We start from the raw sequence: 10,745 nt of genomic DNA, 5'->3' as shown, positions 1-10,745 counted from the left end.
GTAGGAATTTCTGGATTGCCCAAGATCGCAACCTTCCTTCTCGAATATTTAACTGTATGGGTAGAAAGGGTCGGTTGGCTATCCTAAATTACCTGGATTATAGAAAATTTTACTCGCGATAATATAAACAAATTTCTAAACTGTTACTCCCCCCCCCCCTCACTTCTCCCTCTGTTTCACCTTTCGTCTTTTAAACAAATGCGATCTCACTGTACACGTGTGCAAGATCTCGTCACCATAGGTGTCTCCCAAGTCGAACCAAAACATTCTTACAAAGCAAGGACATTGTAGAAATTTAACAACAACAAACTTTGAGAGCTTCGTGTTGTTGTTGGTTTTTAAAGGTTTAGGTTGTTGTCTCTTGAAGTCAGCAATAGAATTTGTTTGCAGGTTATAGAGTGAACATCAAACGTATAGAAATTTTCTGCCATAACTTGAGAGATTAGTAGTTTCGTATTAAAAAACCGTAACAAAACCAAGACTGCTGTTTTTGAATAAAGGTATGATTATACATATTCTATATTTCTTAACATATGGAATGTCTTGTAGTGATATGAGCTTTATAATATTAAAGAAACTTAGAATGCAAAAAAAGAGAGGCGATTGTTAAAAATGACATTAAAATCGATTGAGTGTTTGTTCTAATAAGAGAGGAATATTAATGTCGCTCACATTAAGGATTTAAATGTATTTAAACTGGCCATTTCATGGGTCTGTGGTTCCTAGGTGATGGCGAAGCCTGTTTACAAAAACAGGCTAGTTTGTTTTTCATGTTTTATGCGTGCATATTAAGTGCGAAGTCGAGACAAGTTATGACCAGCTATTTTTGTAGACCATATAACGCTGCAGAGCTAAGCTCCGTCTGAGAACATAGAAAAAGAAAGACTGTAAACCAAATGTTTAGTTTCAACAGAGAGAGGAGGGTGGACGAGTGGATTAGGAAGGTGCTACCTTTTGTAATTGACATAAGAACATTCGGTCGAGATTCAGTATCGGGTACACCTTCTAGACTGCTAGGGATACTGCGTTATTAATTTCGAAACATGCACGAAAAACAAACACATTCTTTTATAATGGTCATTTTTTTAAAGTTTAGTGAAATATTATTCAGTTGAAACAATTCAATTTGCAATATAGCAATTTTTGAAATAATTTATTTGAAATAATAAATGTGAAATTTAAAACTGATTAAATAATGTTGTGGCAGTGTCTACTTTGCTTGTGTAGATATATTTATTATTATTATTTTTTGGGACTTCAGAGTTGCATTACTATTATGGTATGAATGCAATGACCTTCAAATCAGTCTTCTTACCAAATATCTCTTGACATTGCAAAAATTTTTTAGATGTGAGGAAATGTTCCAAAATAAACACATATTTTCCTCTTGCAGATGAAAAAAAAACCTTGTTATGTACTGTACTAATATATATATTATATTATATTATATTATATTATATTGCACATCAAATAGTACTGTCACACTGACTAATACTACCTTTTGTCACCTCTCTAAAAATGTCTGACTCCATATCTGATGACATTGTTTTGTCACCATAGTTACTTAAGTACATGCTCTTGACCAATGGGTTGTGTATATATGTTAAATAAATGGATGAAACTATACAAGGGAAGTAAGTACCACAAAATAGTTATGTAGGATCAAATTTGTGATTGCAGTTATTAATTTTGGTATCCACATCTCTAAAAAGATGGGAATTTTTTAAAACTGTTTTTAGTTATGTCCAGCAATTCAATCTAATATAGCCTTAGTTTTCATATTTTAATATCTGTTTGGTATTTTTGAACTGGATAAATTTAATAAGGACCATTTCTGGAGAAATAATATTTTTAATATACTAAAATAACAGCAGTTGCAAATTGCTAGTCTGCAAACATGCAAAATTTGGATCAGTACTAGAATTTTGACCACAGGCATACTTGTCACTTCTGTCTTTAGAAAAACTCACAGTAGCAGTTTATATCCTCTGTACGCTATATCAGTAATTGCATTATCTGTTTACTTACGATTTGAAAATTGAAAGATACAAAAACAGTACCAAAGAAATGAATTAAGATTCTGTAAGTGTGGCTGTATTTTGATATGATGTGGTCCTAAGCCAAGGCCCCAGCACTGTCTGTAAGTTTTTTATTTTTCTTTGTAAAATAACTGACAGTTTTCATGTTCCTCCTGTCAGATTGGAGGAGCATGACAATTAGCAATTATATATAAATCCTTGTTTACAAACATGAACATTTTCGGCATCAATTATTAGCAATTAATCATATCAAAAGTCAAACATTTGTTTCTTCAGCTTGAATCATTGTTTGTAAAACATCCTATTTGTCACAAAAAATAAGCTTCAGCCTTTTAGTAATAGCATTGCATGTTTTTCAATTGCAATTTTTTTTACAGCGTGATTATAAAGTTTTAAATGGTTGTAAATAATTTTACTGTACAATAATAAGTGGATTTATCAGTGCAAACAAAGATGCTAAACGGCTTCCACAAACATGAGGCATTGTGTGCAGAAATAACTAGAGGGTGCTACCATTTCCATACAGTAGTACGGGCACCAAGATTGTAAGTAAAGCATGAATCACGTGCACAGTTGCTCAATGTGTCATCCTTGTTTCTGTGTACTGTGCTGCAATCTAAGGCACACTGTTATGCAGCATCTTAGTCTGAATCAATAACGCCGTGGCATTTGGCCATTTCCATATCAAAAGCTATGGAGATTGTCTTGTGGTATATTCTCTCCGTATATCCTCAAAGGCAAAAATTGTGTAGGGTAAATTCCATTGATCAGGCCACAAATGTCCATAATCATGGCTCATAATCTGATCCTCACCAAAAGTTGAGAGAAGAAACTCCAGATGTGTCCTAGTCTGTGTGACAACACACTGTTCTACACAAATATTATGCTTGCAAAGGTGTGGTACAACAAACTCCTTCAAAGGATGCATATACCATTCACAACAAGTGTATTGCTGCTTGTGCAGAGCTATCAGCACCATGGTAGGTGTGGATAGCTATCTCAAATGTGTTCTGGTCAGAGACAAGTGGATCATGTCTGACCAGAACACATTTGAACAGCCACTTATCTTCATCTGTAATTTTAGAGAGCATCCAGTTTGCATAATTGTAATGTTTCAGAATGTCTGGCACTGTTAATGCCTGTAGACATTGGATCTTGTATGACCAAATGATGTGGTGTGATGGGAAGGGAATTTAAAATTCAGATTATTTTAATGGCACTGGAGCTTACAGTTTGTATGTGTGTGTTCTAGGACTGATTTGCATATTGTGCAGGCTGAGATCTGCTAATTATAGCCTTGATTGAAGAGGACTTTAGAAATTTCTCTAGTTTTTAATGGAAATGAACCCAGACCTCATCAACAAACAAGAGGCAGATGGTGATGTTTCCATTACTTGATGCTTGCCATGGAGGACTATGAAGAGAAACAAATAGAATCTTATGCACTATGCTGATAGATATCCAGAGCAGAGTCCTCTATGGTAGCTTGGTTGGTATGATACCTTGCCATCTGCCACTTGTTCAGAGAGATTCTTTCAGTTTCTACTGATGACTGGAGGAATTTCTAAAATCCTCTTCAATTGAGAGTGTAGTTGGTCAGTTTCAAGCAAAAGGAATTAAGTTTTTCTCCCCTGGAGTTCTGGATTTTTCAGCCTGCACAACATGCAAATCATCCTATGAATATACACTTCTACAGACAAAAAACATTGTACAGATATGAGCCCCAGCTCCAGTGCCATTAAAACAATAATTTGAATTACGTCCGAAAGCAGCACACTTTGCTATCTATGAGGGCACTGCTCTGAGATATTGATTGCTTCAATCACTGTAAATCCAAGCAAGACCAAAATGGTGCTGGACCTCAGGCTGCCCCGCAAGTTAGTCTGTGGGGTACAACTCCCCATTGTCACACAGACCACTGTGCTTGGGGTGGTTCTTGATCATAAATTAAGCTTTCACCCCTCCACCTCACCCATCTCAGCCTCCAAGATGAAAAGATTTTCAGGTGTAATCATCAAAATCACCAGGAATGAATGGGGCCTGTCCAAGCAGTTGCTTCAGTTACTATAAAGCAGTCTTCCTTCCGATCATGTTGTATGCTGCAGGTGTTTGGTTCCACTGAGCTAGATTGGTAAAAATGATAAGCCAATTACTCTATACAATGGACAGTGCACCTGGCATACCCATAGGGTATGCAGGACAGTATCCACTGCTGCCATCCAGGTCTTAGCTAGGACCCTTCCACTGGACCTGTATGTAACCTTCCATGGCCTGACCTTTAGAATCAAGAAGAAAATTCTTACCAAGATCTTGGACATTAAGCTAAACTTGGACACTGACCCTAAGGCAGAGAGAACATGCTGTTATAATCATATGATAAACATCGGGCAGACAAGATGGGACACTTCCACCAAGGGAGCAGTTACAAGGAGATTCACTGGATGTGACTTTCCCATCCTCTAAGTCAGCCCAGAAGTGGCTGTCTCTAACTCTTGAGACATCATTCCTAGTCACTGGGCATGGCTCACTGAATGAGAAGCTCTTCCAACTCTGCCTAATACCCATAGAAGTTTGCTACTGTGGGGCCAAGGAGAATTGGTTCCACCTTCTCTTCGAGTGCACTCTCTACGAGGACCTGAGGCAAGAGCTAGCAAATACCATCCCTGTCACTGAAAGCCAACTGGACATTCTGCTACAGACACCAGAGAACCTTCTGGCTGCCTTCCAGAACTCAACACAAGTATTCACGTGTAGGAGAGCCTCCTACAGGACAACACAGGCTATGACTGGGGATCCCGAGAGAACAGTTAAAAATTTTATTTTATTTTTATTTTTTATTTATTATTATTTTTTTATATTTTTCTCATTTTCTCTTCGTGCTCTGCACTAGCATATTTTTTTCCCCCTGCTCTCCTCTAGTGTAGCATCTCTCTCTTTTTTATTACACCATGTGATTTTTTTTTTTTTTTTTTTTTTTTTTTCCCTCTTGAATGGGCCTCCAGAGGAACCTAGCTCATCTTCTCATGGTGTGAACAAGTACCCAGAATCATCTCTACAGGTTACTGATGCTTCTGGATAGCCAAGCAGCCAGAAAAGAACAACAACAGAACACGCACACATAATACACACAAACCTATGTCACTTGCATATGTGGCCCATTTGTAGTGATACTGTTCTTCACAGAGATAAGAGGCAGAGTTGAACAGACGTTCTAGGCACCACCCTTTACCAAAACATATATCCAATCACTATCCTCCCACACAGTGTGAAAAGGCCTGGGTTCGAATCCACAACAATGGTATAAGGAACTTCTTATGGGCTTTTTTGCAATATGACAGAGTCGGTCAGTTTCAGGCAAGGGTAGCAAGTTCAACCCCCCCCCCCCAAACACTCCCCCCTAGCAAAATAGGCAACCTGACCAGAGAAACTTGCAGTTTACAGATAAAATACACTTAGGTGTTATGACATACTGTTTGGATAATCTGTAACTTAAATGTTTCTATTTACAGTTTAATTATAGTAGTAGTAGTAGTGGCATTGCGATGCAAGAAAGCAAGTGTTATGAGCTTATGTAGCATCAGCCAAAAAAAAATCATACCATTCCCTCCAAATGCCTGTCCAGTCCTCCTTAATATATATACTCAGAACAGCATGAAGGTTAATGTATCTTGCAGTCCTACATTAACATTCTGATGCCAGCTGTTGAGTGATCTCTGCTACCTGTGCTACACTTGTTACTAGTGTTGGATTTCTACTTCACAGCTGATCTACAACACTTCTGTAGTTTCAAATCAGCAGACAAGTGCCAGAAGAGTTGAATGTATATGACCCTTCTGTAAAAGTTTTCTGAAAGAGTAACAGCATCATAATACCATTGCTGTACTTTACTGGGAATGGTAAAACAGCTTTATTAGGGGGACTCTCTTGTCTTTTAAGATTGTTGATAGACCTGAAAATCTGTTTGTTTCCTGGATGTTTGTTTAGATTGCAGATGCATTTATAGTTACAGATATCCTGTTACACATGCAGTGCATCTTTCATGGCAGTTTAATCAGTATGATTCATTGCAATCTGTAATTCATCTGAAGAGTTCTGGGTTTGAACCCCTTTTATGACATTGGAAGAATTTCTAAAGTCCTCTTCATTCAAGGATGTAGTTAGATGATCTCAAGCAGAGGGAGTAGGCCCCCATGGATTATTCTGGGATTTTCAGCCTATACAGCATTCAAATCAGCACAAAAACACACTTCTACAGACAAAATACACATATACAGGTATGAGAAACAAGCTACCATCACAAAGATAACACAGTAGCCAATGTATGTAGTGCATTACAAAAAAAGTATAATTTTTCATCAATTTTTTTTATGAAGACCCCAAGCACGAGAGGTATTGGAATCTATTGTACAGCTGAAACCCATCATAACACGATGCAATTGTGGTTCCCATTTTTAGTCACTGAACATATTGGATTCCTTGTGAACACGTGGTGAAATTTTCAGTTTAACATGAATCCACGATACGCATTATCCTTTGATTTCTGTAAGAACAATAATAACTGACTTGTAACTTTACAGCAAAGTGTTTGAATATATATTCACATCAATTGCCAACTGTCAATTTTTTTTTTGTTTCTCAAATTAAGTTGTATATTTTTAATATATAAATTTAAAGAAATGTGTGAAACTTCAAAAAACGGAAGAAGTTTACTATATAAGAAAAAAATTACTCCTTGATAGAATCAAGTCCAGGGTTCAGCAAATGCAAGTGGCTAGAGACCTTGGAGTGAATGAATCTACAGTGTGTGGATGGAAGAAAGAAGAGGAGAAACTTCATGATGTACCTAGCCAAGTCTGTGGAAACGAGCGATGGACTGCAACGAAAATGCTTGCAGCAACCTCAAGATGAACAGTTGGATAAAGCTGTGTTCCAGTGGTTTTTTTCAAGGATGATCTGAAGGCACACCTCTATCTGGACCCCATCTGCAAACCCAAGCTAAAAAATTCCACAATGATCTTCGTGGAAATGAGTCCACAGCATTCACTGCAAGTAATGGATGGCTTACACATTTTAAAAAGTGGCATGGAATAATAACTGCTATACCAGGTGAGATGTTCTGCTGATGATTAAGCTGTATGCTCTTACCCTGCCCAGCTTCTGAAAATAATTGAAGATGGTGGCTATACTGCAGAACAGGTATATAACTGTGATGAGACTGGATGTTTATAAAATGTTACCCAATTCCACTCTGACTTTTAGAACAATGCTCAAAGGACACAAGGCTTCAAGAAAATGAAAGACAATCACTGTACTTTTCTGTGTAAACCAAACAGGAAATCACAAACTGAAGCCACTTTGCATAGGAAAGTTTAAATCACCACCATGGCCTCTATGCCATTTGCCTATGACTTCAGCAAGAATGCATGGATGACTTCCAGCATTTTTGAAAACTAGTTTCATAAGCAATTTGTACTTGATGTATATAAACACTTATGGCAACAAGAGGTGGATACCAAAGCTCTCTCGCAGCTGGATAACTGCCCTACGTATCCTCCTGCTGATAATGTAATAAGCAGCGATGGTAAAATCTGAATGAGCTACTTACCAAAAAACACCACATCAAAGATATAGCCTCTGGATCAAGAGATTATATTAATGTTTAAATGAACTTCCGTAAGACTTTAATACAGCAAATAATCAATAGTGAAGATTGTTACCTCATTTTAAAAGAAGCTGAACTTTTTTACATTGGTGGCGAAGCCTGGGAAACTGAAGAAATGGTGTATTTCAAAATGTTGGAGAAACATATTGGGTGCAAGTCTGATATCAGATAACTCCCAATTAGCCAGTGACAGTGATGAAGAGAATGACTTTGAGGACTTTATAGTGGAAAATGTTGCTGCTGACGAGTTCTTTAGCATTAGCAAGGGCACATGATGCAAGAAGCAAGCTTATATAACATCAGCCAAAAAAACACCCTTATTTCACCCATCCAATCGCTCCAAATTTTTGTCAAGTTCTCCCTTGAATCTGTTTAAGCTATCAACTTCTACGACAGATGGAAGTTTGTTCCAGCAATCAACCACCTGCTGGCTAAAGGCAAACTTCCGCACATCTATCCTACAACTGTCTTTCCTCAATTCGAATTTATGCCCTATCAGGCGATTTATTCTGAGCAAGAGGAAGAATCCCATCCGCATTGAGCATGCTCAAACCATTCAACGCTTTATACACCTCAATCAGATCACCTTACGGGTGCCTAGTCTCCAGACATTGTAATTTGCAAAACTTAAGCCTTTCTTCGTAAGAGCAACCCTTTGTTCCATTCACTAATCTTGTTGCCCTTCTCTGCACTCATTCCAACAGCTCTACATCCTTCTTAAAATGAGGCCTCCAGACCTGTATACAGAACTCAAGGTATGGTCTGACCATTGCCTTATACAAGGGGATAATCACCCTCCTTATCCTTGCTGGAAAAATTCCTGTATATCATTGACAAGACAACATGAGCTACTCTTGCAGACCATCTGCACTGCTCAGAAAACTTCATATCTGCCTGCGCAATTACCCCCAGGTCCTTTTCATTCTCTACCACTGTCAGTGTGGCACCACAGAGTTGATATGTTACTCTGGGATTACCACTTCCCATATGTAGTACTTTACATTTATCAATGTTAAAACTTCATTTGCCATCTCTCAACCCATCTGCTCAACGTTTCTAGATCCTGTTACAGCAGTGTACTGTCATTAGTGTTATTAACAACCCTGCCAACCTTTGTATCGTCTGTAAACTTGGACATTAAGCCTGATATACCATCATCAGTATCATTTATAAATACAGAAAACAATGGACCCAACACTGAACCCTGAGGGACTCCACGAAAAGCAGTGTCCATTGATTACCACTCTGTCTTCTCCCACTCAACCATCCCTTTATCCATAGCAGCAATTTCCTCCAGTGCCACACTGCTCCAATTTGTGCAGCAGTCTTCCATGTGCAACAGTATCAAAGGCTTTTCTAAGATCCAAATATATGATATCAAAGTTATTCTTTGCATCCAGTTCCTTTGTGACTACATCATAGTATCCAATCAAATTAGTCAGACAAGACTTCCCCTTAACAAACCCATGCTGTGTCCGAGCTATAACTGAAGTCTTGTCTAGATGATCCTGCAATGCTTCTTTAGCCAGTACCTCCATTAATTTACCTGGAACAGAAGTTAAACTAACAGGTCTGTAATGATCTGTCTCCCTTTGATCCTCCTTTGTGGGTTGGGGTCACATTTGCACATCTCCAGTCCATGGGTACCTCCCCTGAGTCCAGGGAAGCTCTCATAATTATGGCTAAGGGTTTGCTTACTTCCTCTGCTGCCTCCTTTAATATAACTGGATAGATTCCATCCGCCCCAGGTGCCTTTCTTGTGTTTATCTTCAACAATTTCTCTTCGACTTTACTCAAGTTATTACAAGATTATATAGCTTACTGCCAAGTTTAATACACCTCTGGCATTCCCCTCCCTGAATAACTCCTCATGTGTGAATGTCGATGCAAAATGTTCATTTAGTTTGTTAGCTACCTGAGCAGGATCATCAAGTGGACCAATTTGATTCATCTCTTTCCTTCTAGAGTTTATATAAGTAAAGAACTCTTTGCATCCGTTTCCAAAGATTTTTCGTAATCTGCCTATGCCTAACCTCCTTTGTAACTTGGTTACAGACCAGCTTATATGTATCATAGGCTTCTGTGTCACATGTAAATTTATATGTATCCCATACATTTTTCTTCTCTGTCACATGTCTAATTAATTCATCTGACATCCATTTAGGCCTAAATCTTGAACAATGTTTCTTTGTTGGTATGAAAAGCCTAATAGCTTCCAAGATTAATTCTTTGAATGCTTCCCATTTTGAATATGCTGTTGGTAACAACGTCAGTTCGTTCCACCGTCTAGAATTTAAATACTGTCTCAGACCACCGTAGTCACCTTTATGAAATCAAAAACCCTTCCCTTTACCCTTTATGGTAGTTACCTCTTTGAGTAAATCCCACTTCAGCACACTGCGATCACTGCCACCTAGTGGTTCCTTTATCTTCAGATTCTTGTTGCACGAAGAATCACTACTGATAATCAGATCAAGAGTATTACTTCCTCTAGTTGCCTCTCAAACATGCTGCTGTAGAAAACAATCATGCAGAAAGGTCATGGAATGACCACCGCAATATGGAGCAATATGGCCTTAGTTGCTAATGCTCCTAAAAAAAAAAAACCAAATAAATTATAAAACAATAAAACAATCATCTAATAAATCCACAAAAGCCTTGCTAGTATGTGAGTGACCAATCCACACATTCCAGTCAGTATCCAGGAAATTAAAATCCCCCATTATAAGACACTCTAATTTACTGGCCCGCTCTATTTCTCTGCACAATTCCTCATTATACTCATCAGATTCATTAGGCCTATAACACACACCTACTCATTTTTCCTTTCCCAGTGCTTATGTCACACCAAACAGACTCAACATTGCATTGTCCACCCACATGAATTGGATGCACTTCCTTAGATTTTGTTTCTTAACTAACAGCATAACCCCTCCTTCCTTCTTGTCCTGTCTATCCTTTCTGTACACATTGTACTCCCCAAATTCCAGTTCTGCACTGCTTATGTCTCTGATATCCCAACAATATCTGCCTTTGATGTCTTG

The 10,745-nt window shown here is 38.1% G+C and overlaps 1 protein-coding gene across 2 annotated transcripts in view; it reads left to right on the top strand.

Moving 5' to 3' along the window:
- Nucleotides 1–307: 307 nt before the first annotated feature.
- Nucleotides 308–10,745, top strand: part of LOC150084841 (protein yippee-like 5) — a 32,384-nt gene continuing 21,946 nt past the window's right edge. Inside the window, exon 1 of one of the 2 annotated variants that reach the window (XM_090375584.1) lies at nt 308–500. The gene's annotated coding sequence lies outside the window, so the exon portion shown is untranslated. The remainder of the gene's footprint in view (nt 501–10,745) is intronic. The other variant, XM_090375583.1, reaches the window with a different exon arrangement.

The sequence above is a fragment of the Mastigoproctus giganteus genome, chromosome 6, assembly GCF_048544385.1.
Source record: "Mastigoproctus giganteus isolate SK-2022 chromosome 6, ASM4854438v1, whole genome shotgun sequence".
Taxonomy (NCBI): domain Eukaryota; kingdom Metazoa; phylum Arthropoda; class Arachnida; order Uropygi; family Thelyphonidae; genus Mastigoproctus; species Mastigoproctus giganteus.
The sequence above is the reverse complement of the archived record's forward strand: the minus strand, read 5'-3'. Positions and strand labels throughout refer to the sequence as shown.